At 45.4% G+C, this 7,629-nt stretch overlaps 1 non-coding gene across 1 annotated transcript; it reads right to left on the reverse strand.

Moving 5' to 3' along the window:
- Window positions 1-5,355: 5,355 nt before the first annotated feature.
- Window positions 5,356-5,427, reverse strand: TRNAT-UGU (transfer RNA threonine (anticodon UGU)). Its single transcript has one exon. It is a non-coding gene; the product is annotated as a tRNA-Thr (tRNA).
- Window positions 5,428-7,629: the final 2,202 nt, after the last annotated feature.

The following is a 7,629-nucleotide window of genomic DNA, read 5'->3' on the forward strand; positions in this document are numbered from 1 at the left end:
AATGACAGGCGTGCTTTCGGCATGCTCCCTTCATAATTGCTTGTGCCAGAGACTGTATTGTCAGAATTGGCCCCATGAAACTTTCATATGATTAACTGCAGTTGCTGGGGAAAGGATCCCTCCTTCTTCCTGGGTCATAAGTGTAGGCATTAGATTAGCAAGCTGTTGTATTCAGGTTCATCCATCTGGTTTTTCAGGAGCTGTGAACACTCCCTGGCAGGCAGAGGCATAACTATAGGGGGGGCAGGGGGGGCACGTGCCCCGGGCGCCATCTTTTCGGGCCACATGGGGGGTGCCGCCATGACCAATTTTTTTTTTTAAAAATTTAAAATACAAATTTCTCCTGCTCAGTGCAGCAGTGCTGTAGCAGTCAAGGGAGCGCGTCGGCGCCCCCTCCCCCACGAGCGGTCCCTTCCAAGCCGCCCGCGCCCCCCCATTGCTTTGCTGGCGGCCAGTCAGTGGCCTGACTTGGCGGCGGCGGAGGGCGCCGCAGCGGGCGCCTTTAATGCTGCTCACTGCGCCTCCCCGCCCGTGCCCCCCCCATTGCTTTGCTTGCGGCCAGTCAGTGGCCTGGCTTGGCGGCGGGCGCCTTTCATGCTGCTCACTGCGCCTGCCCTTGGCTGAGGCTCGCTCGCTCCGTTGCTCGCTTAGTCTGGAACAGCCAGAAAGAGGCCCTCTAGTGGCTTGCCAGCCAGAGGGTCTCTAGTCAGTGACGCATGTGCGACTCGGCCAGCGTTCCGAGTCGCGCTGCGCATGCGTGCGGTGCGTCCATCCTCCTCTGTTCGCCTGCACGTGGTGGCGCAGTCGCCATCACAGAGGAAAGCATCGTTGCTGGGGCTGGGGCTGCATTGCAGCAGGCGCAGGCAGGACGACGAGGACACACACGGACACCCGGCATGAAAGAAAGGATTTGGCGGCGGGCGGGTGGAAGCAGCAGACCAAATGTCAGGGTGAGAATGAGTTGCAAAAACTACAGAAGCCACATGTGAAAAATAAAATATATTAAAGAATCAGGCTTTTATTTAGCTGCCCAACTATGGTCTCAGGTGCCTAACAGGTGTTAATGTTTGCATTATACGCTCCTCTCTCCGCCCCAAAAGAAAGAAAAACAATCATAAAGATTCTTTGGCACTCAATCTTAAATGCATGCATGTATATGGAACTGAAAGTCAATTTCCACAGCCTGGGTAGTACAGCAGTGTGAGTTGACTCAAGCAGTGTAACATAGCTGCCTGTGCATTGTTACAAGGTGTTTCAAGAGAGTTTTACCATGAGTTCTGCTTGCTGGCATGCTCGTTTTTGCACTGTGAAAGCTTGCCTTGTGATCTCAGTTTACGCTGAAGTGCTCCTATAACAGCTCCATCTCAGAAAAACCTGCAGTGTTAACTTTAACAAGTGCCTGTGGTATCCTGCTAAAGACACAAAGTTTGGCAAGAAAAATGGGGGAGGGGGTTATATGCCAGGACCTTTGGAGATTGTCTCTTGCTTGTGAGGAAAAACCTAAGTATAATGTGGTGTGTATCATCAATCATTGCATCATAATTCTGTTGTTTGAGATACAAGGGTTGTTGCTTGTGAGGAAAAACCTAAGTATAATGTAGTGTGTATCATCATTGCATCATAATTCTGTTGTTTGAGATACAGGCCAACTCCACAGGGTTGTTGCTTGTGAGGAAAAACCTAAGTATGTAGTGCACCACTCTGGGCTACTTGGAGGGAAAGTTCGCATTTTTGGTTATTTATCGCATTTTGAAATTTTTGGTAATTTTTGTAATTTTTGTAATTTTTTAAATAAAAGTTTTCTGAAACATGTGTGTCAGTCAGATGTATGCTGGGGGGGGTGCGCGGCGGGGGGGGGCGCAATTTCAGTGCTTGCCCCGGGCGCCGTTTTCCCTAGTTACGCCTCTGCTGGCAGGCCTGCTTCCTTTCTTTACAAAAGGAAAAGGAAATGGGCGGCAGGGGGGATCTTGACAACACCCCCAGTTGCACTGAATTGTATTGATTGTGAACTATTTGCAATAAATTAGCTTTATTTATTCATTCATTAGCAGAAGGTAACTGAGTTTGTGTAGGTTTTTAAAAAGCCGCTCTCCTCCAGCCCCCTTCCTGATAACAATTTCAAGGTAACAACCTGCAAACTTCATGCACGCTGCTTGCAGCAGAAATGCTGATCCCACCTGGCTGAAATAAACGCAGACCAGTTTTTAGCATGTCATTACAAATTCAGCTTTTTGAGAAGATCTAATAGCATGTTAAAATCTAACTGGTGCTGCTGACCTGTGTGCATGCCGCCGCTATGCTCAGGGTGCAAAGGCATTACTTTGAACTGATAAGACAATACCTACTCATCACAGGAATCCTTTTTCCAGGGCAAGCAGCAGCCACAGCAGTAGCGGGGAGAACAACTCATTTCAGACAGGGATCATGGTGGGGAAGGAAGGTTAAACTTCCACACACCATGGTTCTGATCCCAGCAATTCGGATGCTATTTCTTGAATAAAAACCAAGCACATTGGCCTCAGTAACATGCTTAACAAGTAGTAATGTTTAGGTTGACCCTTAATAGGAATCAGTTTGAAAAGCTGTGTCCTTACTAGCTCATAGAGCTATTTTGGATGCAGCACCTAAAGTTGTGCCAAATCAGGGGCGTAGCTACTATTGAGCTGGTTGGGGGGTGGGTTTTGAAAGTCCCAGGGCCTTCAGTGTCTGGAGACCTCCTGCAGCCCTCCCTGCCCCCTCATTAGGCTGGGGGTTCTTGCACCCCTTTGCACAATAGCTGCCAGGATACAAGTGCTTCTGGCCACCTCGATGGCTGTGCTTGGCCCCAAGTGAAGCCAAAGTTTGATGATGTCACCGAGCAAACTTCCCTCAATACAATATCAATAACTTCAATAACTTCAATAACTTCAATAACAAATAACTAATATCAATAATCAATAACTTCCCTCAATACCAGCAAGAACTCATGTCATGGCCCCTTTAAGGCAAACACCACCCACTGCTGTCTGGTGAACAGTGGGGCTGTGCCAGACAAGAGTCCCACCCTCTGCTGGGAGTGTGTGTCATGCTGTATTTAAGGGAAAGATGAGGGTCTGATTGTGGAGGAGTGCAAACAGAGAACGGGCGATACCTGTGAATGAGTCCGAGAAGGCAGGTGGGCAGGCGGGGCAAAGAAGGCAGCAGGGGAGTGCCTGTTAGAAGTGAGAATTCTAAAGCATTGCTCTTAGCAGCGCAGTAACCTGTTCTGTCCACTAGAGGCATATTGAGAGATGTTAATAGGTCTGCCTTGGTCAGTTAGAACTGTTCAGTAGGGATGTGCACGGACCGGTCTGGAGGCCATTATAGAGACCTCCGAACCGGTTCGAATTTGGGCCGGTCTGGCGGTCCGGCACCGGGGGCATGTGTCTCCCTTTAAGGGAAGGGGGGTTTGCACTTACCCTCCCGCCACTTTCCCCCCACCAGCGCTCCATTTTTGTGAAACGTCTTTTGGGCAGCAGCGTTCCTCCCTGCCGCCCCTGCTCCCGTTATTGTCCGGAAACACCAGAAGTAGCAACTGCGTGGCGGGTGGGCGGGCGGCGATGGGTGCGTGCACAGTTGCTACTTCTGGTGTTTCTGGACAATAACGGGGGCAGGGGTGGCAGGGAGGAACATTGCCGCCCCCAAAACTTTTCACAAAAATGGAGCGCCGGTGGGGAAAAAGCAGTAGGAGGGGTAAGTGCAACCACCCGCCCTTAAAGAGAGACCCCCGCCAGTGCCGGACCGCGCCTCCGCGGTTCTGTGTACATCCCTACTGTTCAGCTGTTGTTGAAGTTTATTGCCTGTTTGTATGTGTTGTTCAATGATTCTCTCTCAGTATGTGATGTTTTAGTCTCTTAATAAATCTTTGTTTTTTGATCTCAGCCAAATGTCTCCAGATAAACTCTTGGGCTGAACTTCTTTACCACCAGAGCATACTCTGCTGTGTGAGGACTTGAATGTTTCTCAACAGCGCCCAATTTCAAAACTTCTCCCAGGGCCCACTCCAACCTTGCCATGCCCCAATGCCTAATGACGGTAATGTGCTATCAAGGACCAAGCTATGTGAAGCACACGTTTAAGAGAGCAAGTGTTGTTGCTCAGTTTTAAGGTGGCATTATTGACTATCAACTTTGCAATCCAGTACTTTTATGAGGTTTTTTTTAAAGCCTCAACTTTCCTAAAGCTACAAGACTAAAGCATTTCCTAAAGCATGAACACTATGAGAGCCAGCATAGTGTAATGGTTAGAGCATTGGCCTAGGACTGGGAAGTCCTGAGTTCGAATCCCCATTCAACCATGAAACTCACTGGGTGACTCTGGGTCAGTATCTCTCAGCCTAACCTACCACACAGGGTTGCTGTCGTGAGGATAAAAATAACCATGCACACCATTCTGAGCTCCATGGAGGAAGAGTGGGATATAAATGAAAAAAATCAATAAAATAAATAAATATAGGAGCATCAGTACCCAGGAATACTGAGGGGAAACTCAAATCAGGAGGATTTGTCTGAGAATTTTACTATTCTTACAACAGAATTTTAGCACTCCTTAGTCTAGACTTTTCCAGCATTTATACTTCACTAAGTCACAGTTTGTTACCCAAGCTTTGATATGTTCTGAGGTCCTTTCTCCCACCGCCCAAGTTCTGCTTTGAGACTAGTAATGTGAATGGTTCATATACTTGTTCTACAGCAACTCCACAGGAGGAACTCCTCCTGTTCTACAGATCCTCCAGTGTCGCTTCTTTTGTTGTGGTTGCCTTCAAAGTTCTGAAGTAGCCTCCGAGTTTGATTTCCCATGTGGCGTTCTGAGGCTATGGTTGTGCTGGTTGAATAAAAGAGACTCCCCCCCACACTCAGCAGGGGAAGGGCTTGTTAGACAGTCTCAGGCAGTGACCAGTTGAGTCTTGTAACATTTGTGAACTATGAATGAATGAGCTTGGTTCCACGGCCAATATGTGTCCTGTATCTCTAGGAAGCAAAATGATTAAAGTATCTTTATGCTATTCTGTGGATTGATTCCAACGTTTTATCTCATTTGTATAGTTAATGACCAAAAAAAAGAAAAAGAAAAAGAAAAAGAAAAAAGAAAGAAAGAAAGGAAAGGAAAGGAAAAAGCTGAATTTCAACCAGCCTGATCCAGTGCAAAGGTCCACGACGACACAATGGTGTGTATGACTGCATGTGCTTATATGGTTCACCATCACTCCCAGGTGCAGATGTTCCAGGGTCCTGCCTTATACTGAGTCAGACCCTTGGTCCATCTAACTCAGCATTGTCTACACTGACTGGCAGCAGCTTTCCAAGACTCCAGGCAGGAGTCTTTCCCAACCCAACTTGCAGATGCCAGGGCTTAAAGCTGGGACCATCTCCATACAAAGGAGATGCTCTACCACTGAGCTACATCCCCACTCTTAGCACTTTAGGTGGGCATCACTTTTGCTTGGGTGGAACAGCTTTTCTTGCTTATAAATAGCAGGTGTGAAGGAAGAATGTTTGATGCTATAGGGATGCGAGGAATCAAAAGGCAAAAACCAAGGAAATGGAATCCTTCCAGGGATAACAGGAAGGGTCAGAAGCAGGGTTCGGTAGACCTTGCCATGATTCATAGTGTATAAGTAGCTGCAATGGTCTACATGTGTGAACTACCTAGTTTAGTTTATTACAGTCACAGACCAGATTAAAAACTGACAACAATTAATAACATTAATAACAAAATTCAAGAAAATTCAAAATTTTAAAAATTACCAACTGTTCAAATTACTAATACAGTCTTTACGGAGCTTTGATGCCACAAAACAAAACTTTGCCACATTATCTGAAATTACAAGTTTGAAATCTGACAGCATAATTTCCAAATAAAATTGGTCTGTGTGACCAGGATAAATGGTTAAAATGGGTGCAATAAATTTGCTGCAAGCATCCCTATAAAATTGGCAATAAAGAATAACATGGGTGATAGACTCTATATCCCCTGAGCCAAAAGGGCAACAGCACTGATCATAAGGAAGTCATTTGAATTTACCATCAAGTACTGCCAAAGGGAGAGCGTTCAATCGCACAAGACACCTCCTAAATTTTGGTACCAAAATCTGGTCTAAATATTCAGCCGGTTTATAGTTAAAAATTTGAAAACCTAAATATATTCCCTTGAGCAGCTGTGCGGACTCCTCCTGCAAATCTATATCTCTGAGCCGTTGCTTCACAAAACAAAGCGCCTGCTCAAATCCTCGCCCAATAAGAGCTTTTTGAGACGTGCCTAAGTGCTGCAATTTTAATTTCAGAGTTGATTTCCATTTGGAAACGAAACTGTCTGATAACACTAAAGAACCACCTAATTGTCTTTCTTGTGATAGTTTTTCTTTAGAAATAGCTGTTGTAGGCGGGGCGGAGCCACCATTGATCAGACGGGTTCAAAGAATTCTGATGTCAGATGCAGGGGGCGTGGCTAAACCTCTGGCCTCCCTCTGTACCTGGTTGTAGGTGTGTGTGTGTGGGGGGGGCAGGGGTATCTCTAGAATGACCAGTTTGGGAAGCAAAGGGGTGTCAAAGAATGTTATTAGGGGATTTTGCTAAATATTAAAGAGTTATAGAGGTAAGGTAATTAAGCTTGCTGGTTTAGTTACCTTATTAATGAAGCTTGCTTGCCATTTTCAAACTTATTCAGAATATGGGCCAGATTCCTCCTAGAACATGTTGTGTTTTGGGGGATTAGGCCAAACCTTCCAGTGTGCATTCCAGGCTAGTTTTCCCTTCCTGTCCAATGTCGAGATGAGACTCATCCGCATAAGGGGGTCTAACTTGCTGGGAACTTGTTTTATCCCAATCAGAAGCCCCCTTGTCACAAAACAAACACCTTCTGGATACTGCCAGGGTATTGTTTGAACATAAGGGCATGGGCTCTTTTCCTTTTTTCTACATAGCTTTTATTGTCGAACATGATCTAATATAAACATGATAATACAGAGGTTCGGTATTAAAGGCTCTTCTTGGGAAAGAAGAACACATTTACATTGAAAAGGCTTGTACCAAAAGAATAACTTGCCATCACAAAAAGCTTGCATAAAAGTAAATGCGTAAATTAAAACAGATCTTCTTTGAAAAGAAACAATCAGTAATAATCAGTAAAAAAAATCAAGGCCTGAAAAATCCTCTCCCTCTCCTAGTCTGAAAAGACACCTGAAGCAATATTTTGGCCCCAAGAGAGGCTAACTCTAGAGGCTAACTCTAGCTTGTATGTAATAGGTAGTTCTTCAATTCTTCCTGGCATCTCAAAAAGCATCTTAAGAAGATAAATTACAATTCAAAGCTGTTGTTTCTAGCCTCAGAAGTGACTGGCCACATCTTAAAACAGCTAATCTGTCCATTCTGCTTCTTTAAAGACATATTTAAAAGTTCATTGTCTCAGCTAACTTGTCAGCTCATGATTAAAAGTTCCTTCTCTGTGTGCTCTGGAGCACGTCACCTAAATGGAGATCTTTCAGCCCACCTGCCCTTCCTAATTCAAAACAATATGTTTAGTTTGTGTTACTCAGTCCTTGAAATGTTGCTCCGAGTAGATACTGAAAATATTATTTTGCTTATTTGCATTCTTTCTCCTTATTAAGGTCAG

Source organism: Hemicordylus capensis, chromosome 6 (assembly GCF_027244095.1).
Source record: "Hemicordylus capensis ecotype Gifberg chromosome 6, rHemCap1.1.pri, whole genome shotgun sequence".
NCBI classification, from domain to species: Eukaryota; Metazoa; Chordata; class Lepidosauria; order Squamata; family Cordylidae; genus Hemicordylus; species Hemicordylus capensis.